The following is a 27,608-nucleotide window of genomic DNA, read 5'->3' as shown; positions in this document are numbered from 1 at the left end:
GAATTTATCTCAAGGCCGTTTTGATGTCATTAATCTGTGGAGAGAGGATCTGGAGAAGTGAGAAAATGAGGCAGGAAAGTGTGGCCCTGACAGGGCGGGGAGACTGAGTTTGTAAAGGAGACACAGTGCATCCAGGTAATGGATGAATAACCACAGTTAGAGAGAAATTAAAGTAACAATGTCAAATGCAGAGTAGAACATGCTGCAGATCGGAAACCAGGGATGGTGCTGGAATCTCCCAGCATTCTGTTTCTCACCTACAGACGCTTCTTGACCTACTGAGTATTTCCAATGCTGTGCTTCCAATGCAGATTCAGGGAGGGAGTGGGCAATGAACTGAGATTAAAGTGTGACTAAACCTGGTCTTGCCACAGCCACATTAAAGATGAATGGAGCACTGAGAATCCTCTTTCCTCCCTGCTCCCGTCCAATGAAAAGCAGCTCCAGTACAGAAGGCAGGGTTGCTGCCGACCTTCCACACTGTTGTCGATAAGCTCATAAAATGGAGAGCAGGGTAGCAACCATCCCAGTTTCTCACAGGTGACCGACCATTTGGTTCCTTGAGTCAATTCCATCTGCTCCTTAACTGCATTCACCTGATTTTCTTTCTCAAACCATAAGGCCCCTTCCCAAGAATTGTCACTCAATCCTTTGTTCCAGCGGAGGTCTTCTCTGGATTAAACAACACAGTGCTGAGTTACTCCATCCCGACCCACAGAGCCCAGGTATAAAAGGGAGCAATCTGTGTTTACTATTGAGAGAGATTTTCCCTGTTCACACAGATATCGATGAATGCAAGTACTCACCTTGTCACAAACATTCAACTTGTATCAATGTAATGGGATCCTACCAGTGCAACTGCAACACAGGGTTTCAGGCATTACTTGCAACTGCCAACCACATGGCAGGGAAAGTTTGTGAAGATAAGGACTTTGTCTCAAGATGAAAATGGTGAATAAATCCCAACTGATTGTGGATGTCAGTCCTCCACAATTCTCCTGCAGAGTCCTACAGCTAAAGAAGAATTTAATAGGCACTGTACTGTGCAAATTGCACCAAGGAGTCATTGTGGGGAGGTGGGAAAGTTATCATTGTTTTTTTTATTCTTTCCTTTGATAACTCTGATCGTTCTTTCAAATAGGAAGGCAAAGGGACTGACAAGCAAATTGGGTAGCTCATTGCAGTTGGCATGGATGAGATGGGCCAAAGGGTCTTTTTCTGTACTGTATTACTCTATGACTCTATATTTTAGAGTTTGGGAAGTGAATTCATTGACAGTCTTGTTCCTTTAGAAACAGGAGACAAAGTAATGCATTACCCAGGGACAGGTGTGACCTGAAGTGGCAGCTCTAGCTGGCATGCTGATTACTATTCCAGTCTTGCTTCCCAAACTCTCACACAGTCTAATGTCACCCACTTGGAGCAGGTTCATTGAGGGTCTGAGTAATACACGGGGACACAGACGTGATCCTGAGAGTGAGAGGAAGAGTCAGCGATGGACCGTGGCAAGATGAGAGCATCTTTGAGATTGCCATCTAAAATGTTAACGTTTCTCAGTTCTGTATGATTGTAGGAAGTGAGACATGTGTAACAGGGAGAAAACAATGTTTACGATTGTGAAGGATTTTGTCTGTTCACACAGATATTAATGAGTGCGAATCCTCGCCCTGCGACAAAAACGCAACTTGTAGCAACACAGTTGGTTCGTACCAGTGCCACTGCATTGCAGGGTTTCAAGCAACTCCTGCGACTGTCAACCTGGCATCAGGAAAAGTTTGTGAAGGTAAGGACTTAATATAACCATGAAATGGAGAAGCAACGCCAAGAAGGGGTTATTATTGACAATCCTACACATTACTGGGAGTCAGGAGCAATAAGAATATAGCAGGCAATTCTCATGCAAGTCCCACATTATTGTGATAGCTCTGGAGTTCACGACCTGCCGAGTTCCTCCAACATTTTGTTGTTTTGTTGTGTTTGCTTCGATAGTTCTGATAATCAGTTTACCTCCTCGAAGCCCTGCCCGGCAAGGTGGCTGACAAGGTTAAAGTCAACAATATGAAATGGTCAGAATCCACTCAAGCTTCAGAATGCCATTTAAATTAGTTAGTAGTTCACACAGACAAAGTATTTCTAAGAAAGCTGTAAGTCAGATAATGATGTCCATTATTTATCATTGTAGCTGTATTAACAATAGCCTTGTCAGAAAGAAGTGTCTATTTCAGTCTTTCAAAGCAAATCACAGAGGCCATCGAAAGAGAAATTTATTTTAATTTTCAGTGGGTGGTTAGAGCGATCTTCTATATTTTAATATTTGTTTTCTTTCCTTGTGAGGAATGGTCAAGTTTTGATTTTGTCCAGTTCGGAACAAATATAAAGATACTACTTAACAATATCTAGTGTGTTAGCTTGTCAGAAAGAAAAATTTATTTGTTTTTAAAAGGATTTGTTATCAAGTGTGGCACTAATGTAGTGCAGATCTTAATAGTCCAGAAGGTACCAGATTCAGCCCTTGACCTGTGCTAATTAACTCCCATTGTTAAAACACTACGCCAACTCAGATGCGTAAATTCCTGGGCCTGGTCAATTTCCACTGCATGAGATATGAGGTCCTTCCCCTGCAGAACCCTCTTCTCCAAATTTTCCCTTGTACTACTGTGAACCCAGCCACCTTTTTTTTGAGAATGCCCACCTGAGCAACTAGATTCACCACCCCATGATTGTGCAACAATAAGTCACTAACTGACAGAAGTCCAGCCTGCCATGACTGACGACCCCCTCGGTAATCCAGACTTAGTCTTCAATGTAGATGGGAGTCCCTTTATAGACAACCAAGGCCAGTGCCGTGCAGGCTATGCTGTTTTTACCAACGTAAAAACCGTGGCGTCCACTTGCTTTCTTTCTCCTGACTTAGCGCAGCAAGCTGAACTCTTTGCACTCTCTGGAGCATGCATCCAAGCCACTGGGAAATTGGCCAATACTTTTACAGACTCTAGTTATGCTGCTGGAGTCGCTCATGACTTTGGCCAACTTTGGAAAGCTAGGGTTGATGTTACCTCCTCCGGTATGCCCATCATTAATAAAATTTACATCGACAACCACCTATCTTCCTTCACAATTGGCCATTATTAAATGCTCTGCACACACTAAAGGTACGACTGGGACTGACGGAGGAAACAACAGAGATGACTCAGCCGTGAAACGAGCTGCCCTCACCGGAGCACTGATTGTTCCCCAAATGATGAATCACCAGGGAAAAACTGACTGCCCTATTTCCAATTCAGCCAGTATGCCTGGAATTGAGGATGTGTATGTTTTACACAGAGACACCTCTGAAAAAGAGAAAGTCACCTGGGAATCGGCTAGATATTTTTACTCACTGACTGAGAACCTCTGGCTTACTCCTGCCCGTCAGGTCTGCGTACCTGAAACTGTACTGGGCTATATTGTAGATTTTCTACCAGTTCCTACCAGTGCAACTGTGTTGCAGGGTATCAGGGATCTACTGCGACTCTGAACCTCACTGCAGGAAAGGTTTGTGAAGGTAAGGGCTTCGCATCTTCATGAAAATGGAGAATTTATCTCAAGGCAGGTTTGGTGGCATCGATTCTCAAGATTATCCCGAAGATATTCTTGGAAGTAAAGAATAAACAGACAGTGTCTGCACTGTGTAAATTCCTCCGATAAGTTGTGTGTGTTGGATTACGAAGGGATCTTTATTAATCAGTGCCTTTGAATATTTTGGACATGAATTTATTCAACAAGCAGATCCCTTGGAAAAAGGAGACCAGCGAGGTAGACTGAAGAGGATTGAATTCCAACACAATTGTTAACATCAGCTATAGCTGCCGTGGTCATTACTTTTCCAGTCCTGCATCCAACAGAATGAACAATCAAATTCCAGTTGACTATCACTGACATATGTCATGAAATTTGTTGCTCTGCTGCAGCAGTAGAGTGCAATACATAAAGCATCCTATAGGGTGGAGTAATAAATATATAATAGAAAATTAAACAAGTAGCAAATAAAGAGAGCAAACATAGCCAGTTAATATTCATGGGTTCATTGTCTGTTCAGAAATCTGATGGCGAAGGAGAAGATATTCCTAAAAAGTTGAATGTTTGTCTTCAGGCTTCTGTACCTCGTGCATGATGGCAGTATTGAGAAGAGGGCATGTCCTGGGTGGCGGGGTTCCTTCATGATGGATGCCACCTGTTTGAAGCAGTGTGTTTTCAAGATGCCCTAAATGGTGGTGAGACTAACGCCCAAAGAAACCGGCTGAGTTTACAACCCTCAGTATGTTTTTCTGGTGCTGTGCACTGGCCCCTCCATACTTAATGATGATGCAGTCAGTCAGAATGCTCAACATTGTATATCTGTAGCAATCTAACTGTCAGCTCCATCCAGCTGCCTTTTCACCTCAATTCTTAAGGCCTTTTCCTGTTCCTTAACTCCACTCACCTGATTTTCTTTCTCAAGCCATTAGGCCCCTTCCCAAGAATAGCCAGTCAATCCTTTGTTCCAGCGGTGGTCTTCTCTGCATTAAACGACACAGTGCTGAGTTACTCCATCCTGACCCACAGAGCCCAGGTATAAAAGGGAGCAATCCATGTTTACTGTTGAGAGAGATGTTCCCTGTTCACACAGATATCGATGAATGCAAGTCCTCACCTTGTCACAAACATGCAACTTGTAGCAACATAATGGGATCCTACCAGTGCAACTGCAACACAGGGTTTCAGGCATTACTTGCAACCGCCAACCACACGGCAGGGAAAGTTTGTGAAGATAAGGACTTTGTCTCAAGATGAAAATGGTGAATAAATCCCCACAGATTGTGGGTGTCAGTCCTCCACAATTCTCCTGCGGAGTCCTACAGCTAAAGAAGAATTTAATAGGCACTGTACTGTGCAAATTGCATAAAAGAGTCATTGTGGGGAGATGGGAAAGTTATCATTTTTTTTCTCTTCTTTCCTTTGATAACTCTGATCATTCTTTCAAATAGGAAGGCCAAGGGACTGACAAGCAGATGGGGTAGCTCATTGCGGTTGGCATGGATGAGATGGGCCAAAGGCTCTTTTTCTGTATTGTATTATTCTATGACTCTATATTTTAGAGTTTGGGAAATGAATTCATTGACCAGTCTTGTTCCTTTTCTTACGTACCCCGTAACTGGGTTGCCAAACCAGCAGAAATGGATCACTCAGTTGGAGTCTGGATTACTGGAACTAAGAAAGTTTTATTAAAGAAATAAGCAACACAGTACTCTAATCAAAAGGATAATAAATGCAACAGTTCAGCAATGATAAACACACATGTACACAGAATTAGGATAACAGGATCAATCAAGCTCTATCGTCGTATAGGGGTAAATGACCAGTTTCAAAGTGACGCAAAGTTCAGTTCAATTGAGTTCAGTTCAGTTCACAGTAATCACTGCCGTGGGAGAGAGAGAGAGAGAGAAAGCGAATGAATATTCAAAAATGGCTTCCACACAGACCTTCGATATTCCTCGCAGTCAGCTTTCGGGCGAGCCCTTTGTAATGTCTTCTGAGGTCACCGACTGTGACCCCTCCGTTTCAGATGCGATCATTCTTCTGCAGTGAACCTGGCACCCAGGCAAGGGTGGACACACACCAGGTTCCCGCCGATCGTTCCTTTCCACCCTGTGCGTCTATGGCTTGGACCCGCGCCCAGCCCTCCAAGAACTCCCACCGACTTGTGGGAGACGCACCGCTTCCAGGGTCTCGTTACCTCGGGGTGTCGTGTGTGTCCTGCCTTAGCGAACCTGTCCCTTTTTATCCCCCTGCTGGGGTATCGCCTGTCCATCACACTTCAAACAGTTCAGGGTTCAAAAAGGAGCCGATCTTGACAGCTCTCAGACCGTGTCTCCTTCCATTAAACTCTCCTGTCTCTTCATTAACATTTCCAAGTGCTGCTCTATTGTCTTCCTTATCTCTCTTTCTCCTGAAGACAGGTGGCAGATCAACTGTTGATCCCACTGGTGCCAGCACAGGACAGTTAACATCTTAATCTATATGTACTCTTTGTAAACCTCTTTCGTCACACCCCTCACCTTTAAGGATTTGTACCGGGGTAAAAATTACAAATATGAATACATTATTAGACACACACAAATATACATCTTCATCAGCTATTTGGCTAATACAGAGAATTTTAAGTTGTCAACACCTTGACAGGCAGTCAGCAATCACATTTTCTGTTCCTTTTATGTGTGTTATTAATAATCCCCTAAACCAGTCTCCAACTTAGCAAACTTCATAGTGGCCGAAAACACTGATGAGTTGCGATCAGTGTAACCTCTCATTGGGTTTCGTCCCGGACCACGATAACAAGGGTCGTCCCATCCCGACTTAGTTTTCTCTCGCAAGGGCTTAGTAGGAGGGAGAGGGGTAGTAACCGCAGAGTTATTGCAAAACTTTCTACAGTACCCCACCATCTTCAAGAGCCTCCTGAGGGCCCTCTCGTCTGTCGGGGTTGGGATGTCAGAGATAGCCTGCACCTTAGCTTGCATCGCTGCCAGCTGCCCCGTGTTACCACAATTCCCAGATAAGTGACCTTCGTGTGGCCGAACTCATTTTTTTCAAGGTTCACTATCAAGCTGGCTTCAGACAGCTGTATTACATCGCCAATACACACTTCTGCGTTCGTTAGCCCTTTCGTCACTGAATTACTCATTCCATAGGGCTGTTACTCACTAGGCTGACCTAGGTTGACAAACACCACCCAACGTCCCAGTTCTTTGCATCGCCTCGGGACAATCAAACACACGTGTGCGAGCCGTTTAATTAATTCTCCTAAAGAGTCGCTTTGTTCGAGGATTAAGGGAGAGACCTCATTAGCAGAGCTGACCAAAACAATAGCCTTCTCCCATCTGGTCGATACCATACTCATCTTTTCAAAATGTTTTTTTTCCTCATCAGGGGGACCCTAGCTTCATTGATTTCCGCGCCAACACCGGCTAGGTTCGTTAGCATATCAAAAGCCTGTGACCGTCTCGGTTCGCGTCTGCCATAATCAATAACATCCTTCTTCCTGTGCAGCCAGTAAACCTCTTTCATGATTCTGCCGACTGTTTCCTTCAGCACCTCAAAATGTCCACCGAGGGGTACCTTATGGGCCAGGTTAAAAATCTCATCCCCATAACTCTTTTGCACCATCCCCCTTTCCTCATCTGCGGGTACGGTGCTTGGTCTCCCTTTCTTCCGTAGCACTTCCTCTCCACACAATAGCCTACTGGTTCCCTTATTAATTCTGTCTCCGCCAAAACCATCAGCCCCTCGTCTCGCTCCTGCGCCTGCACAAATTCCTTCCTGGCTAATGCTAAGTCTGTCTCAGCTCCCTCACTACCTCTTGTTTCACTACACTCCTTCTTTTCACTTTCTACCTCCCCCTGGTACAAGGCTGGTAGAAACGTCTCAGCTAAATTTACTTCGGCAGTCCCGGGATGAACCTGTGAGTCCATGGGCGGGGCCTCAATGCTGGCAGGCTGACTTGTCAATCTCACGGCTGGGAACACAATTCCCCCCTGCGAGGTCATTACCGAGCAAGACTTCTACGCCTTTCAGCTGTAATTCGGGCCTCACCCCGATCGTGACTAGTCCAGAGACCAAGTTGCTTTGTAGGTGTATCTGGTGCAAAGGGACTGCCTCTGTCCCTCCCCCAATACCTTTTACCATGACCTCCCCAGTCTGGGTCTCTGAGCCAAACTCTAATACACTCTTCAATATCAATGACTGACACGCTCCCGTGTCTCTCCAGATCCGCACTGGAACTGGGTTTAATCCCTCCTACACCGACATCAATCCGGCTGAGATAAACCTCTCGCGCCCTTCCTGAACTTTGGCAGACCTTTCCTCTCCTAGCGGTTCGTTTACCAGCTCGATACAGCCAGTCAAAATCGCCATTTTTCCCTTCCCCGTCTCCTTCTTTGGGGCAAAGCACCTGGACGCAAAGTGTCCGACTTTCCCACAATTATAACAGACGACCCCAGGAGACTTCCTACCAGACTGCTCTCGGTCTACCTTGTCCTTCTCACTAGTCCCCGGCTTATTTTCTGACTTTTCTGGCGGACTCTCCCCACCGTCCTGACTACCCTTCTGGTAGCCTTTACTGGGGGCAAACTTCACTTTATGCGTCAACGCGTACTCATCCGCTAACTTAGCAGTTGCGGCTAACGTGGCCGCCTCTTTCTCATCTAGGTAGGGTACTAGAAGGCAAGCTAGGAGGTCTTCTCTGGACAACACAGTGCTGAGTTACTCCATCCCGACCTAAAGAACCCAGGGATAAAAGGGAGCAATCTATGTTTACTGTTGAGAGAGATTTTCCCTGTTCACACAGATATCGATGAATGCAAGTCCTCACCTTGTCACAAACATGCAACTTGTATCAATGTAATGGGATCCTACCAGTGCAACTGCAAAACAGGGTTTCAGGCATTACCTGTGACCGGCAACCTCACGGCAGGGAACGTTTGTGAAGGTAAGGAATTTGTCTCAACATGAAAATGGTGAATAAATCCCTACTTATTGTAGATATCAATCCTCCACAATTCTCCTGCAGAGGCCTGTAACTAAATAAGAATTTAATGGACTCAACTCTGCAAATTACACATGGGAGTCATTGTGGGGAGGCGGGATAGCTATCATTAGATTTACTATTAATTTCTTTGATAAATCTGATGATCTGTTGACATGAGAAGAGACAAGGGACTCACAAGCAAATGGGAATAGCTCGTTGTGGTCAACATGGATGAGATGGGCCAAAAGGTCTTTCTCTGTGTTTGACAAGTCTGTGATTCTATATTTTAGAGGTTGGGAAATGAATTTGTTGCCCAGTCATGTTCCATTAGGAACAGGAGACGGAGTACACATTGTCCAGAGACAGGTGTGACTAGAAGTGGCAGCTGTAGCTGGCGTGTTGATTACTATTCTAGTCTTGATTCCCAAACTCTCGCACAGTCTAATGTCACCCTCTCGGAGGTGGTTAAGTGATGGTCTGAGTAATGCCAGGGGACAGGGATGTGAACCTGATAGGGAGGGGAAGAGACAGCGATGGACCATATGAAGATGAGAGCATCTTAGAAAGAGTCATCTATGCTGATAACATTTCGCAGTTCTGTATGATTGTAGGAAGCAGTATCAATGCAATCATAACTGAGGGTTGAGCAAGATAGTCTGGACAGGATGGAAGGAAGGACTCGTATCCCACCAAAGATTGGCCCTAGCTTGCCTTATGTGAAACAGCAGAGCCATACCTTTGTCCCATAGAATGTGAGACATGTTTAACAGACAGCAAACAATGTTTATGATTGTGACGGATTTTGTCTGTTCACACAGATATTGACGAGTGTGAATCCTCTCCGTGTCACCAACTTGCAACTTGCAACAACACACTGGGTTCCTACCAGTGCAACTGTGTTGCAGGGTATCAGGCATCTACTGCGACTCTGAACCTCACTGCAGGGAAGGTTTGTGAAGGTAAGGGCTTCGTATCTTCATGAAAATGGAGAATTTATCTCAAGGCAGGTTTGGTGGCATCGATTCTCAAGATTATCCCGAAGATATCCTTGGAAGTAAAGAATAAACAGACAGTGTCTGCACTGTGTAAATTCCTCCGATAAGTTGTGTGTGTTGGTTTACGAAGGGATCTTTATTAATCAGTGCCTTTGAATATTTTGGACATGAATTTATTCAACAAGCAGATCCCTTGGAAAAAGGAGACCAGCGAGGTAGACTGAAGAGGATTGAATTCCAACACAATTGTTAACATCAGCTATAGCTGCCGTGGTCATTACTTTTCCAGTCCTGCATCCAACAGAATGAACAATCAAATTCCAGTTGACTATCACTGACATATGTCATGAAATTTGTTGCTCTGCTGCAGCAGTACAGTGCAATACATAAAGCATCCTATAGGGTGGAGTAATAAATATATATTAGAAAATTAAACAAGTAGCAAATAAAGAGAGCAAACATAGCCAGTTAATATTCATGGGTTCATTGTCTGTTCAGAAATCTGATGGCGAAGAAGAAGATATTCCTAAGAAGTTGAATGTTTGTCTTCAGGCTTCTGTACCTCGTGCATGATGGCAGTATTGAGAAGAGGGCATGTCCTGGGTGGCGGGGTTCCTTCATGATGGATGCCACCTGTTTGAAGCAGTGTGTTTTCAAGATGCCCTAAATGGTGGTGAGACTAACGCCCAAAGAAACCGGCTGAGTTTACAACCCTCAGTATGTTTTTCTGGTGCTGTGCATTGGCCCCTCCATACTTAATGATGATGCAGTCAGTCAGAATGCTCAACATTGTATATCTGTAGCAATCTAACTGTCAGCTCCATCCAGCTGCCTTTTCACCTCAATTCTTAAGGCCTTTTCCTGTTCCTTAACTCCACTCACCTGATTTTCTTTCTCAAGCCATTAGGCCCCTTCCCAAGAATAGCCAGTCAATCCTTTGTTCCAGCGGAGGTCTTCTCTGCATTAAACGACACAGTGCTGAGTTACTCCATCCTGACCCACAGAGCCCAGGTATAAAAGGGAGCAATCCATGTTTACTGTTGAGAGAGATGTTCCCTGTTCACACAGATATTGATGAATGCAAGTCCTCACCTTGTTACAAACATGCAACTTGTATCAACATAATGGGATCCTACCAGTGCAACTGCAACACAGGGTTTCAGGCATTACTTGCAACTGCCAACCACACGGCAGGGAAAGTTTGTGAAGATAAGGACTTTGTCTCAAGATGAAAATGGTGAATAAATCCGAACTGATTGTGGATGTCAGTCCTCCACAATTCTCCTGCAGAGTCCTACAGCTAAAGAAGAATTTAATAGGCACTGTACTGTGCAAATTGCATAAAAGAGTCATTGTGAGGAGGTGGGAAAGTTATCATTGTTTTTTCTATTCTTTCCTTTGATAACTCTGATCATTCTTTCAAATAGGAAGGCCAAGGGACTGACAAGCAGATGGGGTAGCTCATTGCGGTTGGCATGGATGAGATGGGCCAAAGGCTCTTTTTCTGTATTGTATTACTCTATGACTCTATATTTTAGAGTTTGGGAAATGAATTCATTGACCAGTCTTGTTCCTTTTGTTACGTACCCCGTAACTGGGTTGCCAAACCAGCAGAAATGGATCACTCAGTTGGAGTCTGGATTACTGGATCTAAGAAAGTTTTATTAAAGAAATAAGCAACACAGTACTCTAATCAAAAGGATAATAAATGCAACAGTTCAGCAATGATAAACACACATGTACACAGAATTAGGATAACAGGATCAATCAAGCTCTATTGTCATCTAGGGGTAAATGACCAGTTTCAAAGTGACGCAAAGTTCAGTTCAATTGAGTTCAGTTCAGTTCACAGTAATCACTGCCGTGGGAGAGAGAGAGAGAAAGCGAATGAATATTCAAAAATGGCTTCCACACAGACCTTCGATATTCCTCGCAGTCAGCTTTCGGGCAAGCCCTTTGTAATGTCTTCTGAGGTCACCGACTGTGACCCCTCCATTTCAGATGCGATCGTTCTTCTGCAGTGAACCAGGCACCCAGGCAAGGGCGGACACATACCAGGTTCCCGCCGATTGTTCCTTTCCACCCTGTGCGTCTGTGGCTTGGACCCGTGACCAGCCCTCCAAGAACTCCCACCGACTTGTGGGAGACGCAGCGCTTCCAGGGTCTTGTTACCTCGGGGTGTCGTGTGTGTCCTGCCTTAGCGAACCTGTCCCTTTTTATCCCCCTGCTGGGGTATCGCCTGTCCATCACACTTCAAACAGTTCAGGGTTCAAAAAGGAGCCGATCTTGACAGCTCTCAGACCGTGTCTCCTTCCGTTAAACTCTCCTGTCTCTTCATTAACATTTCCAAATGCTGCTCTATTGTCTTCCTTATCTCTCTTTCTCCTGAAGACAGGTGGCAGATCAACTGTTGATCCCACTGGTGCCAGCACAGGACAGTTAACATCTTAATCTATGTGTACTCTTTGTAAACCTCTTTCGTTACACCCCTCACCTTTAAGGATTTTTACCGGGGTAAAAATTACAAATATGAATACATTATTAGACACACACAAATATACATCTTCATCAGCTATTTGGCTAATACAGAGAATTTTAAGTTGTCAACACCTTGACAGACAGTCAGCAATCACATTTTCTGTTCCTTTTATGTGTGTTATTAATAATCCCCTAAACCAGGCTCCAACTTAGCAAACTTCATAGTGGCCGAAAACACTGATGAGTTGCGATCAGTGTAACCTCTCATTGGGTTTCGTCCCGGACCACGATAACAAGGGTCGTCCCATCCCGACTTAGTTTTCTCTCACAAGGGCTTAGTAGGAGGGAGAGGGGTAGTAACCGCAGAGTTATTGCAAAACTTTCTGCAGTACCCCACCATCTCCAAGAGCCTCCTGAGGGCCCTCTCGTCTGTCGGGGTTGGAATGTCAGAGATAGCCCGCACCTTAGCTTGCATCACTGCTAGCTGCCCCGTGTTACCACAATTCCCAGATAAGTGACCTTCGTGTGGCCGAACTCATTTTTTTCAAGGTTCACTATCAAGCTGGCTTCAGACAGCCGTATTACATCGACAATACACAGTTCTGCGTTCGTTAGCCCTTTCGTCACTGAATTACTCATTCCATAGGGCTGTTGCTCACTAGGCTGACCTAGGTTGACAAACACCACCCAACGTCCCAGTTCTTTGCATCGCCTTGGGACAATCGAACACACGTGTGCGAGCCGTTTAATTAATTCTCCTAAAGAGTCGCTTTGTTCGAGGATTAAGGGAGAGACCTTATCAGCAGAGCTGACCAAAACAATAGCCTTCTCCCATCTGGTCGATACCATACTCATCTTTTCAAAATGTTTTTTTTCCTCATCAGGGGGACCCTAGCTTCATTGATTTCCGCGCCAACACCGGCTAAGTTCGTTAGCACATCAAAAGCCTGTGACCGTCTCGGTTCGCGTCTGCCATAATCAATAACATCCTTCTTCCTGTGCAGCCAGTAAACCTCTTTCATGATTCTGCCGACTGTTTCCTTCAGCACCTCAAAATGTCCACCGAGGGGTACCTTGTGGGCCAGGTTAAAAATCTCATCCCCATAACTCTTTTGCACCATCCCCCTTTCCTCATCTGCGGGTCCGGTACTTGGTCTCCCTTTCTTCCGTAGCACTTCCTCCTCCACACAATAGCCTACTGGTTCCCTTTTTAATTCTGTCTCCACCAAAACCATCAGCTCCTCGTCTCGCTCCTGCGCCTGCACAAATTCCTTCCTGGCTAATGCTAAGTCTGTCTCAGCTCCCTCACTACCTCTTGTTTCACTACACTCCTTCTTTTCACTTTCTACCTCCCCCTGGTACAAGGCTGGTAGAAACGTCTCAGCTAAATTTACTTCGGCAGTCCCGGGATGAACCTGTGAGTCCATGGGCGGGGCCTGAATGCTGGCAGGCTGACTTGTCAATCTCACGGCTGGGAACACAATTCCCCCCCGCGAGGTCATTACCGAGCAAGACTTCTACGCCTTTCAGCTGTAATTCGGGGCTCACCCCGATCGTGACTAGTCCAGAGGCCAAGTTGCTTTGTAGGTGTATCTGGTGCAAAGGGACTGCCTCTGTCCCTCCCCCAATACCTTTTACCTTGACCTCCCCAGTCTGGGTCTCTGAGCCAAACTCTAATACACTCTTCAATATCAATGACTGACACGCTCCCGTGTCTCTCCAGATCCGCACTGGAACTGGGTTTAATCCCTCCTTCACCGACACCAATCCGGCTGAGATAAACCTCTCGCGCCCTTCCTGAACTTCGGCAGACCTTTCCTCTCCTAGCGGTTCGTTTACCAGCTCGATACAGCCAGTCAAAATCGCCATTTTTCCCTTCCCCGTCTCTTTCTTTGGGGCAAAGCACCTGGACGCAAAGTGTCCGACTTTCCCACAATTATAACAGACGACCCCAGGAGACTTCCTACCAGACTGCTCTCGGTCTACCTTGTCCTTCTCACTAGTCCCCGGCTTATTTTCTGACATTTCTGGCGGACTCTCCCCGCCGTCCTGACTACCCTTCTGGTAGCCTTTACTCGGGGCAAACTTCACTTTATGCGTCAACGCGTACTCATCCGCTAACTTAGCAGTTGCGGCTAACGTGGCCGCCTCTTTCTCATCTAGGTAGGGTCTCATACCCTCAGGGACACAACCTTTAAACTGCTCAATCAGGATCAGCTGTAGCAGTCTGTCATAATCCCCATCTACCCCCTTCGAGGCGCACCAACGCTCACAATATGTCTGCATCTCACGGGCAAACCCTAAATACGTGCGGTCCCACTGCTTCCTCGCATTCGGGAACCTCTGCCGGTATGCCTCCGGGACCAACTCATAATTCTTGAGGATGGCCTCTTTCACCACCTCATACCTCTGGGCATCTTCCGCGGACAAAACTGAGTAAGCTTGTTGGGCTTTCCCTTTTAGTACACTCTGAAGCAAAACAACCCACTTATCCCTCGGCCAGTCCTGACTTGTAGCACCTTTTTCGAAATGGAGAAAGTACCGATCCACATCGGTATCGTCAAATGGGGAACCAGCCTAACCTCCTGGGTCACCCTGAACCCTCCACCTTGGTTTGGCACGGGCCCCTGCTCTGCCCTTATCTTTAACTTCTCCAACTCAAATTCCCTTTCCCACTGCCTCTCTTCTCGCTCTAACTGTCTCTCTCTCTCTCTCTCTCTCTCTCTCCTGCCGTTCTAACTGTTTCTCTTTCTCCTGCCTTTCTAACTGCTTCTCTTCGTGTTCTAGCTGCCGTACCCAGAACTCGTGCTCGAGTCTCAGTTTTTCAAGCTGCACCTGTACCGCGTCTCCACCAGGTTTTTCAATAGACACCACCTCCAGCTCCCCTTGGGGAAACACACCTTTAGATACATAGTGCTCTACGATAGCTCTGTGTATCTCCTCTCTCCTCATTGTCGACTTCCCCTTAACAAGATTCAACCGTTTGGCCACCGCTGCCAATTCCGCTTTCCTGGCATCCTCTAATGCCTCCAAGGTCGGCGCCTTTAGAAATTCCTCAATCTCCATTTCTGCTGTTTGCCTTTTCTTTCTTTCGGGAATTTTAACCCAATCAATTTACTCCGTCCCAAATTTAGCGTGCAAAATCCCGGACGAGCCCCCACTTATGTTACGTACCCGTAACTGGGTTGCCAAACCAGCAGAAATGGATCACTCAATTGGAGTCTGGATTACTGGAACTAAGAAAGTTTTATTAAAGAAATAAGCAACACAGTACTCTAATCAAAAGGATAATAAATGCAACAGTTCAGCAATGATAAACACACATGTACACAGAATTAGGATAACAGGATCAATCAAGCTCTATCGTCGTCTAGGGGTAAATGACCAGTTTCAAAGTGACTCAAAGTTCAGTTCAATTGAGTTCAGTTCAGTTCAAAGTAATCACTGCCGTGGGAGAGAGAGAGAGAGAAAGCGAATGAATATTCAAAAAGGGCTTCCACACAGACCTTCGATATTCCTCGCAGTCAGCTTTCGGGTGAGCCCTTTGTAATGTCTTCTGAGGTCACTGACTGTGATCCCTCCGTTTCAGATACGATCGTTCCTCTGCAGTAAACCTGGCACCCAGGCAAGGGCGGACACACACCAGGTTCCCGCCGATCGTTCCTTTCCACCCTGTGCGTCTATGGCTTGGACCCGCGACCAGCCCTCCAAGAACTCCCACCGACTTGTGGGAGACCACCGCTTCCAGGGTCTCGTTACCTCAGGGTGTCGTGTGTGTCCTGCCTTAGCGAACCTGTCCCTTTTTATCCCCCTGCTGGGGTATCGCCTGTCCATCACACTTCAAACAGTTCAGGGTTCAAAAAGGAGCCGATCTTGACAGCTCTCAGACCATGTCTCCTTCCGTTAAACTCTCCTGTCTCTTCATTAACATTTCCAAATGCTGCTCTATTGTCTTCCTTATCTCTCTTTCTCCTGAAGACAGGTGGCAGATCAACTGTTGATCCCACTGGTACCAGCACAGGACAGTTAACATCTTAATCTATGTGTACTCTTTGTCACCCTCTTTCGTCACACTTTAGAAACAGGAGACAAAGTAATGCATTGCCCAGGGGCAGGTGTGACCTGAAATGGCAGCTCTAGTTGGCATGCTGATTACTATTCCAGTGTTGCTTCCCAAAGTCTCACACAGTCTAATGTCACCCACTTGGAGTAGGTTCATTGAGGGTCTGAGTAATACACGGGGACACAGACGTGATCCTGAGAGTGAGAGGAAGAGTCAGTGATGGACCGTGTCAAGATGAGAGCATCTTTGAGATTGCCATCTAAAATGTTAACGTTTCTCAGTTCTGTATGATTGTAGGAAGTGAGACATATGTAACAGGGAGAAAACAATGTTTACGATTGTGAAGCATTTTGTCTGTTCACACAGATATTAATGAGTGCGAATCCTCGCCCTGCGACAAAAAGGCAACTTGTAACAACACAGTTGGTTCGTACCAGTGCAACTGCATTGCAGGGTTTCAAGCAACTCCTGCGACTGTCAACCTGGCATCAGGAAAAGTTTGTGAAGGTAAGGACTTAATATAACCATGAAATGGAGAAGCAACGCCAAGAAGGGGTTATTATTGACAATCCTACACATTACTGGGAGTCAAGAAGAATAAGAATATAGCAGGCAATTCTCGTGCAAGTCCCACATTATTGTGATAGCTCTGGAGTTCACGACCTGCCGAGTTCCTCCAACATTTTGTGTGTGTCTGTTGTTTTGTTGTGTTTGCTTCGATAGTTCTGATAATCAGTTTACCTCCTCGAAGCCCTGCCCGGCAAGGTGGCTGACAAGGTTAAAGTCAACAATATGAAATGGTCAGAATCCACTCAAGCTTCAGAATGCCATTTAAATTAGTTAGTAGTTCACACAGACAAAGTATTTCTAAGAAAGCTGTAAGTCAGATAATAACGTCCATTATCTATCATTGTAGCTGTATTAACAATAGCCTTGTCAGAAAGAAATGTCTCGTTCAGTCTTTCAAAGCAAATCACAGAGGCCATCTAAAGAGAAGTTTATTTTAATTTTCAGTGGGTGGTTAGAGCAATCTTCCATATTTTAATATTTGTTTTCTTTCCTTGTGAGGAATTTTGTTCCGAACTGGACAAAATTTTTGATTTTGTCCAGTTCGGAACAAATATAAAGATACTACTTAACAATATCTAGTGTGTTAGTTTGTCAGAAAGAAAGATTTATTTGTTTTTAAAAGGATTTGTTATCAAGTGTGGCACTAATGTAGTGCAGATCTTAATAGTCCAGAAGGTACCAGATTCAGCCCTTGACCTGTGCTAATTTACGCCCATTGTTAAAACACTACGCCGACTCAGAATCGTAAATTCCTGGGCCTGGTCAATTTCCACTGCATGAGATATGAGGTCCTTCCCCTGCAGAACCCCCTTCTCCAAATTTTCCCTTGTACTACTGTGAACCCAGCCACCTTTTTTTTTGAGAATGCCCACCTGAGCAACTAGATTCACCACCCCATGATTGTGCAACAATAAGTCACTAATTGACAGAAGTCCAGCCTGCCATGACTGACGACCCCCTCGGTAATCCAGACTTAGTCTTCTACGTAGATGGGAGCCCCTTTACAGACAACCAAGGCCAGTACCGTGCAGGCTATGCTGTTTTTACCAATGTAGAAACCATGGAGTCCACTTGCTTTCTTTCTCCTGACTTGGCACAGCAAGCTGAACTCTTTGCACTCACTGGAGCTTGCATCCAAGCCACTGGGCAATCAGCCAATATTTTTACAGACTCTAGTTATGCCTTTGGAGTCGCTCATGACTTTGGCCAACTTTGGAAAGCTAGGGGTTATGTTACCTCCTCTGGTATGCCCTTCACTAATAAAATTTACATCGACAACCACCTATCTTCCTTCACAATTGGCCATTATTAAATGCTCTGCACACACTAAAGGTACGACTGAGACTGACCGTGGAAACAACAGAGATGACTCAGCCGTGAAACAAGCTGCCCTCATCGGAGCACTGATTGTTCCCCAAATGATGAATCACCAGGGAAAAACTGACTGCCCTATTTCCAAATCAGCCAGTATGCCTGGAATTGAGGATGTTTTACACAGAGACACCTCTGAAAAAGAGAAAGCCACCTGGGAATCAGCGAGATGTTTTTACTCACTGACTGAGAACCTCTGGCTTACTCCTGCCCGTCAGGTCTGCGTACCTGAAACTGTACTGGGCTATATTGTAGATTTTGTACATACCAATACTCACCTTGGCAAGGAGGGAAAGGTAAGGCAGTGTTTGGAATCATGATGGAACCCGGACCTGGAGAAAGTAGCAGAGAATGTTGCCAGACAATGTCTGATATGCCAAGAACATAATCCAGGAAAAGGCACCCCATGCCCAAAGGGATATACTCGGTGCCAAGATACCCTTTCTGCCAACTACAACTCAATTTTATCGAATTACTGTGCGTGCACTGTTATAAGTATTGTCTTGTAATTCTTGATGTTTTAGGAGATGGATTGAAGCATTTCTTAGCACTGATAACAAAGCGATGATGATAGAGCCCAGGAGTAACAGGGAATAATCCATGAAATACCCTCAGATAGGTGCGGAGTCCAAATCATTGGGTCTATTTAAAGAGCAAGTTGATAAATGATAGGTTAGCAAGTACAACAAAAGTTACAGGGGGAGCCAGGAGAATGTGGTTGAGGGGGATAATAAATCAGCCATGATGGAATGGTGGAGCTGACTCGATGAGCCGATGTTTTATGGTCGTATAGCTTAAATACTGCAAATTGTGAAACTGAAGATCCCAAATGACAGAGAGGAGAAGCACAGAGGACCAGACAGTATTTGTGGAAAGAGGAGCTGGAAAAGTGAGAAAATGAGGCAGGAAAGTGTGTACCAGATAGGGTGGGGAGATGGAGTTGTTAAAGGAAACACAATGCATCCAGTTATGGATGAATGACCACAGTTCAAGAAAAAGTAAAATAAAATGTAGGATGCAGAGTAGAGCATGCTGGGGATCTGAAACCAGGGATGGTTCTGGAATCTCGCAGTATTCCGTTTCTCACTCACAGATGCTGCCTGACCTGCTGAGTATTTCCAATGCAGATTCAGGGAGGGTGTGGGCAACGAACTGAAATTTAAATGTGACTAAACCTGGTCTTGTAACAGTCATATTAAAGGTGAATGGAGCACTGAGAGCCCTCTTTCCTCCCTGCTCCTGTCCAATGAAAAGCAGCTCCAGTACGGAAGGCAGGGTAGCTGCCGACCTTCCAAACTGTTATCAAAATGTAATGGAGAGCAGGGTGAGTAACCTTTCACGATTCTAACACATGACCAACCATTTGGACCCTTGAGTCAATTCCATCTGCTCCTTAACTCCATTCTCCAGATTTTCTTTTGCAAACAGTAAGGCCTCTTCCCAAGAATAGACACTCAATCCTTTGTTCCAGTGGAGGTCTTCTCTGGACAACACAGTGCTGAGTTACTCCATCCCGACCCAAAGAGCCCAGGTATAAAAGGGAGCAATCCATCTTTACTGTTGAGAGAGATTTTCCCTGTTCACACAGATATCGATGAATGCAAGTCCTCACTTTGTCACAAACATGCAACTTGTATCAACGTGATGGGATCCTACCAGTGCAACTGCAATACAGGGTTTCAGGCATTACCTGTGACCACCAACCTCACGGCAGGGAAAGTTTGTGAAGGTAAGGACTTTGTCTCAACATGAAAATGGTGAATAAATCCCTACTTATCATAGATATCAATCCTCCACAATTCTCCTGCAGAGGCCTGTAACTGAAGAAGAATTTAATGGACTCAGTACTCTGCAAATTACACAGGGGAGTCATTGTGGAGAGGTGGGATAGCTATCATTAGTTTTACTATTAAATTCTTTGATAAATCTAATGATCTGTTGACATGAGAAGAGACAAGGGACTCACAAGCAAATGGGAATAGCTCATTGTGGTCAACATGGATGAGATGGGCCAAAATGTCTTTTTCTGTGTTTGACAAGTCTGTGATTCTATATTTTAGAGTTTGGGAAATGACTTTGTTGACCAGTGATGTTTCACTAGGAGCAGGAGACGGAGTACTGTATTGTCCAGGGACAGGGGTGACTAGAAGTGGCAGCTGTAGCTGGCGTGTCGATTACTATTCTAGTCTTGATTCCCAAACTCTCGCACAGTCTAATGTCACCCTTTCTGAGGTGGTTAAGTAATGGTCTGAGTAAACCCTGGGGAGGGAGATGCGATCCTGAGAGGGAGAGGAAGAGACAGCGATGGACCATATGAATATGAGAGCATCTTAGAAAGAGTCATCTATGCTGATAACATTTCGCAGTTCTGTATGATTGTAGGAAGCAGTATCAATGCAATCATAACTGAGGGTTGAACGAGATAGTCTGGACAGGATGGAAGGAAGGATTCGTATCCCACCAAAGATTGGCCCTAGCTTGCCTTATGTGAAACAGCAGAGCCATACCTTTGTCCCACAGAATGTGAGACATGTTTAACAGGGAGCAAACAATGTTTATGATTGTGAAGGATTTTGTCTGTTCACACAGATATTGACGAGTGTGAATCCTCTCCGTGTCACCAACTTGCAACTTGCAACAACATACTGGGTTCCTACCAGTGCAACTGTGTTGTAGGGTATCAGGGATCTACTGTGACTCTCAACCTCACTGCAGGGAAGGTTTGTGAAGGTAAGGACTTCGGATCTTCTTGAAAATGAAGAATTTATCACAAGGCAGTTTTGGTGTCATCGATTCTCCAAGATTATCCCCAAGATATTCTTGGAAGTAAAGAATAAACAGACAGTGTCTGCACTGTGTAAATCCCTCTGATAAATTGTGTGTGTTGGATTACGAAGGGATTTTTATTAATCAGTGCCTTTGAATATTTTGGGCATGAATTTATTCATCAAGCAGATCCCTTGGAAAAAGGAGCCCAGCGAGGTTGACTGGAGAGGATTGAATTCCAACACAACTGTTAACATCAGCTATAACTGCCGTGGTCATTACTATTCCAGTCCTGCATCCCAAATTCCCACTTGGGCAAAGTCATACTCGCAGAACCCATTCAGTGGAGCGGCTGACCAAAGCACTGGGATTGAAATGTGTCCAACTCCAGCCTAGGCTCAGAGCCACGTTACTGTTCAATAGAGCCACGGACACCCTGTACACCTCCCCATCGACCACTTCCCCCCGCAACACAAAGCCTTAATACACGGCTCCAACAGAATGAAAAATCAAGTTCCTGTTGACTACCACTGACATATGTCATGAAATTTTTGCTCTGCTGTGGTAGTACAGTGCAATACATATAGGGTGGAGTAATAAATATATATTAGAAAATTAAACAAGTAGCAAATAAAGAGAGCAAACATTGCCAGTTAATATTCATGGGTTCATTGTCTGTTCAGAAATCTGATGGCGCAGGAGAAGATATTCCTAAAAAGTTGAATGTTTGTCTTCAGGCTGCTGTACCTCGTGCATGATGGCAGTATTGAGAAGAGGGCATGTCCTGGGTGGCGGGGTTCCTTCATGATGGATGCCACCTGTTTGAAGCAGTGTGTTTTCAAGATGCCCTAAATGGTGTTGAGACTAACGCCCATAGAAACCGGCTGAGTTTACAACCCTCGACATGATTTTCTGGTGCTGTGCACTGGCCCCTCCATACTTGATGGTGATGCAGTCAGTCAGAATGCTCAGCATTGTATATATGTAGCAATCTAACTGTTAGCTCCAACCAGTTGCCTTTTCACCTCAATTCTTAAGGCCTTTTCCTGTTCCTTAACTCCATTCACCTGATTTTCTTTCTCAAACCATTAGGCCCCTTCCTCAGAATAGTTACTCAATGCTTTGTTCCAGCGGAGGTTTTCTCTGGATTAAACGACACAGTGCTGAGTTACTCCATCCCGACTCACAGAGCCCAGGTATAAAAGGGAGCAATCCATGTTTACTGTTGAGAGAGATTTTCCCTGTTCACACAGATATCGATGAATGCAAGTCCTCACCTTGTCACAAACATGCAACTTGCATCAACACAGTGGGATCCTACCAGTGCAACTGCAACGTAGGGTTTCTGGCATTACCTGCGACCAGCAACCTCACGGCAGGGAAAGTTTGTGAAGGTAAGGACTTTGTCTCAACATGAAAATGGTGAAAAAATCCTGACTTGTTGTAGATATCAGTCCTCCACAATTCTTCTGCAGAGGCCTATATCTAAATAAGAATTTAGTGGACTCAGTACTCTGCAAATTACACAGGGGGTTGTTGTGGGGAGGTGGGACAGTTATCAATAGTTTCTCTATTAATTTCTTTGATAAATCCGATGATTGGTTCAAATGAGAAGAGACAAGGGACTCACAAGCAAATGGGAATAGCTCATTGTGGTCAACATGGATGAGATGGGCCAAAATGTCTTTTTCTGTGTTTGACAAGCCTCTGACCCTATATTTTAGAGTTTGGGAAATGACTTTGTTGACCAGTGATGTTTCACTAGGAGCAGGAGACGGAGTACTCTATTGTCCAAGGAGAGGTGTGACTAGAAGTGGCAGCTGTCGCTGGCGTGGTGATTACTATTCTCGTCTTGGTTCCCAAACTCTCACGCAGTCTAATGTCACCCTGTCGGAGGTGGTTAAGTGATGGTCCGAGTAATCCCTGGGGACAGAGATGCAATCCTGAGAGGGAGAGGAAGAGTCAGCAATGGACCATATGAAGATGAGAGCATCTTAGAAAGAGTCATCTATGCTGATAAAATTTCGCAGTTCTGTGTGATTGTAGGAAGCAGTATCAATGCAATCATAACTAAGGGTTGAGTGAGATAGTCTGGACAGGATTGAAGGAAGGACTCGTATCCAACCAAAGATCGGCCCCAGCTTGCCTTATGTGAAACAGCATAGCCACACCTTTGTCCCACAGAATGTGAGACATGTTTAACAGGGAGCAAACAATGTTTATGATTGTGAAGGAATTTGTCTGTTCACACAGATATTGACGAGTGTGAATCCTCTCCGTGTCACCAACCTGCAACTTGCAACAACACACTGGGTTCCTACCAGTGCAACTGTGTTGCAGGGTATCAGGGATCTACTGCGACTCTAAATCTCACTGCAGGAAAGGTTTGTGAAGGTAAGGGCTTCCTATCTTCATGAAAATGGAGAATTTATCTCAAGGCAGGTTTGTTGTCATCGATTCTCCAAGATTATCCCGAAGATATTCTTGGAAGTAAAGAATAAACAGACAGTGTCTGCACTCTGTAAGTCCCTTCGATAAATTGTGTGCGTTGGATTTTGATGGATTTTTATTAATCAGTGCCTTTGAATATTTTGGACATGAATTTATTCATCAAGCAGATCCCTTGGAAAAAGGAGACCAGTGAGGTAGACTGCAGAGGATTGAATTCCAACACAACTGTTAACATCAGCTATAACTGCCGTAGTCATTACTATTCCAATCCTGCATCCTAACTTCTCACTTGGGCAAAGTCATACTCACAGAACCCATTCAGTGGAGCGACTGGGTAAAACACTGGGATTGAAATGTGTTCAACCCCAGCCTAGGCTCAGAGCCACGTTACTGTTCAATAGAGCCACGGACACCCTGTACACCTCCCCATCGACCACTTCCCCCCTGCAACACACAGCCTTAATACACAACTCCAACAGAATGAAAAATCAAGTTCCTGTTGACTACCACTGACATATGTCATGAAATTTGTTGCTCTGCTGCAGCAGTACAGTGCAATACATAAAGTATCCTATAGGGTGGAATAATAAATATATATTAGAAAATTAAACAAGTAGCAAATAAAGAGAGCAAACATAGCCAGTTAATATTCATGGGTTCATTGTCTGTTCAGAAATCTGATGGCGCAGGAGAAGGTATTCCTAAAAAGTTGAATGTTTGTCTTCAGGTTTCTGTACCGCGTGCATGATGGCAGTATTGAGAAGAGGGCATGTCCTGGGTGGCAGGGTTCCTTCATGATGGATGCCACCTGTTTGAAGCAGTGTGTTTTCAAGATGCCCTAAATGGTGGTGAGACTAACGCCCATAGAAACCGGCTGAGTCTCCAACCCTCAGCATGTTTTTCTGGTGCTGTTCACTGGCCCCTCCATACTTGATGGTGATGCAGGTAGTCAGAATGCTCTCTGTTGTATATCTGTAGCATTCTAACTGTCAGCTCCATCCAGCTGCCTTTTCACCAATTCTTTAAGGCCTTTTCCTGTTCCCTAACTCCATTCACCTGATTTTCTTTCTCAAGCCATTAGGCCCCTTCCCAAGAATACTCACTCAATCCTTTGTTCCAGCGGAGGTCTTCTCTGGATTAAACGACACAGTGCTGAGTTACTCCATCCTGACCCACAGAGCCCAGGTATGAAAGAGAGCAATCCATGTTTACTGTTGAGAGAGATTTTCCCTGTTCACACAGATATCGATGAATGCAAGTCCTCACCTTGTCACAAACATGCAACTTGCATCAACGTAATGGGATCCTACCAGTGCAACTGCAACGCAGGGTTTCAGGCATTACCTGCGACCACCAACCTTACAGCAGGGAAAGTTTGTGAAGGTAAGGACTTTGCCTCAACATGAAAATGGTGAATAAGTCTCTACTTATTGTAGATATCCGTCCTCCACAATACTTCTGCAGAGGCCTATAACTAAATAAGAATTTAATGGACTCAGTACTCTGCAAATTACACAGGGGAGTCGTTGTGGGGAGGTGGGATAGTTATCATTAGTTTCTCTATTAATTTCTTTGATAATCCCAATGATTTGTTCAATTGAGAAGGGAAAAGGGACTCAGAAGCAAATGGGAATATCTCATTGTGGTTAACGTGGATGAGATGGGCCAAAAGGTCTTTTTCTGTGTTTGACAAGTCTGTGACTCTATATTTTGGAGTTTGGGAAATGAATTTGTTGACCAGTCATGTTCCATTAGGAACAGGAGACAGAGTACTGCATTGTCCAAGGACAGGGGTGACTAGAAGTGGCAGCTGTAGCTGGCGTGTTGATTACTATTCTCGTCTTGGTTGTCAAAGTCTCGCACAGTCTAATGTCACCCTCTCGGAGGTGGTTCAGTAAAGCTCTGAGTAATCCACGGTGACAGGATGGGATACTGAGAGGGACGGCAAGAGTCAGCGATGGACCATATGAAGATGAGAGCATCTTGGAAAGAGTCATCTATATTGATAACATTTGGCAGTTCTGTATGATTGTAGGAAGCAGTATCAATGCAATCATAACTAAGGGTTGAGTGAGATAGTCTGGACAGGATTGAAGGAAGGACTCGTATCCAACCAAAGATCGGCCCCAGCTTGCCTTATGTGAAACAGCATAGCCACACCTTTGTCCCACAGAATGTGAGACATGTTTAACAGGGAGCAAACAATGTTTATGATTGTGAAGGAATTTGTCTGTTCACACAGATATTGACGAGTGTGAATCCTCTCCATGTCACCAACTTGCAACTTGCAACAACACACTGGGTTCCTACCAGTGCAACTGTGTTGCAGGGTATCAGGGATCTACTGCGACTCTAAACCTCACTGCAGGAAAGGTTTGTGAAGGTAAGGGCTTCCTATCTTCATGAAAATGGAGAATTTATCTCAAGGCAGGTTTGTTGTCATCGATTCTCCAAGATTATCCCGAAGATATTCTTGGAAGTAAAGAATAAACAGACAGTGTCTGCACTCTGTAAGTCCCTTCAATAAATTGTGTGCGTTGGATTTTGATGGGATTTTTATTAATCAGTGCCTTTGAATATTTTGGACATGAATTTATTCATCAAGCAGATCCCTTGGAAAAAGGAGACCAGTGAGGTAGACTGCAGAGGATTGAATTCCAACACAACTGTTAACATCAGCTATAACTGCCGTAGTCATTACTATTCCAGTCCTGCATCCTAACTTCTCACTTGGGCAAAGTCATACTCACAGAACCCATTCAGTGGAGCGGCTGGGCAAAACACTGGGATTGAAATGTGTTCAACCCCAGCCTAGGCTCAGAGCCACGTTACTGTTCAATAGAGCCACGGACACCCTGTACACCTCCCCATCGACCACTTCCCCCCTGCAACACTCAGCCTTAATACACAACTCCAACAGAATGAAAAATCAAGTTCCTGTTGACTACCACTGACATATGTCATGAAATTTGTTGCTCTGCTGCAGCAGTACAGTGCAATACATAAAGTATCCTATAGGGTGGAGTAATAAATCTATATTAGAAAATTAAACAAGTAGCAAATAAAGAGAGCAAACATAGCCAGTTAATATTCATGGGTTCATTGTCTGTTCAGAAATCTGATGGCGCAGGAGAAGGTATTCCTAAAAAGTTGAGTGTTTGTCTTCAGGCTTCTGTACCTCGTGCATGATGGCAGTATTGACAAGAGGGCATGTCCTGGGTGGCGGGGTTCCTTCATGATGGATGCCACCTGTTTGAAGCAGTGTGTTTTCAAGATGCCCTCAATGGTGGTGAGGCTAACGCCCATAGAAACCGCCTGAGTTTGCAACCCTCGGCATGTTTTTCTGGTGCTGTGCACTGGCTCCTCCATACGTCATGGTGATGCAGTCAGTCAGAATGCTCAGCATTGTATATCTGTAGCAATCTAACTGTTAGCTCCATCCAGCTGCCTTTTCACCTCAATTCTTAAAGCCTTTTCCTGTTCCTTAACTCCATTCACCTGATTTTCTTTCTCAAACCATAAGGTCCCTTCCCAAGAATAGTCACTCAATCCTTTGTTCCAGCGGAGGTCTTCTCTGGATTAAACGACACAGTGCTGAGTTACTCCATGCCGACCCACAGAGCCCAGGTATAAAAGGGAGGAATCCATGTTTACTGCTGAGAGATATTTTCCCTGTTCACACAGATATCGATGAATGCAAGTCCTCACCTTGTCACAAACATGCAACTTGCATCAACGTAATGGGATCCTACAAGTGCAACTGCAACACAGGGTTTCAGGCATTACCTGCGACCACCAACCTCACGGCAGGGAAAGTTTGTGTAGGTAAGGACTTTGCCTCAACATGAAAATGGTGAATAAGTCCCTACTTATTGTAGATATCCGTCCTCCACAATTCTTCCGCAGAGGCCTATAACTAAATAAGAATTTAATGGACTCAGCAGTCTGCAAATTACACAGGGGAGTCATTGTGGGGAGGTGGGATAGTTATCATTAGTTTCTCTATTAATTTCTTTGATAAACCCAATGATTTGTTCAATTGAGAAGGGAAAAGGGACTCAGAAGCAAATGGGAATATCTCATTGTGGTTAGCATGGATGAGATGGGCCAAAAGGTCTTTTTCTGTGTTTGACAAGTCTGTGACTCTATATTTTAGAGTTTGGGAAATGAATTAGTTGACCAGTCATATTCCATTAGGAACAGGAGACAGAGTACTGCATTGTCCAGGGACCGCTGTGACTAGAAGTGGAAGCTGTAGCTGGCGTGTTGATTACTATTCTAGTCTTGGTTGTCAAAGTCTCGCACAGTCTAATGTCACCCTCTCGGAGGTGGTTCAGTAAAGCTCTGAGTAATCCACGGTGACAGGATGGGA

At 44.8% G+C, this 27,608-nt stretch overlaps 1 pseudogene; it reads left to right on the top strand.

The window, feature by feature from the left end:
• The window catches only part of LOC134339352 (adhesion G protein-coupled receptor E2-like), a 202,790-nt pseudogene that overhangs the window by 118,952 nt on the left and 56,230 nt on the right, over window positions 1–27,608 (top strand).

Source organism: Mobula hypostoma, chromosome 29 (genome assembly GCF_963921235.1).
Source record: "Mobula hypostoma chromosome 29, sMobHyp1.1, whole genome shotgun sequence".
In the NCBI taxonomy this organism is placed as follows: Eukaryota; Metazoa; Chordata; class Chondrichthyes; order Myliobatiformes; family Myliobatidae; genus Mobula; species Mobula hypostoma.
Note: the sequence above shows the minus strand (reverse complement) of the source record. Positions and strands in the feature narration are given on the sequence as shown.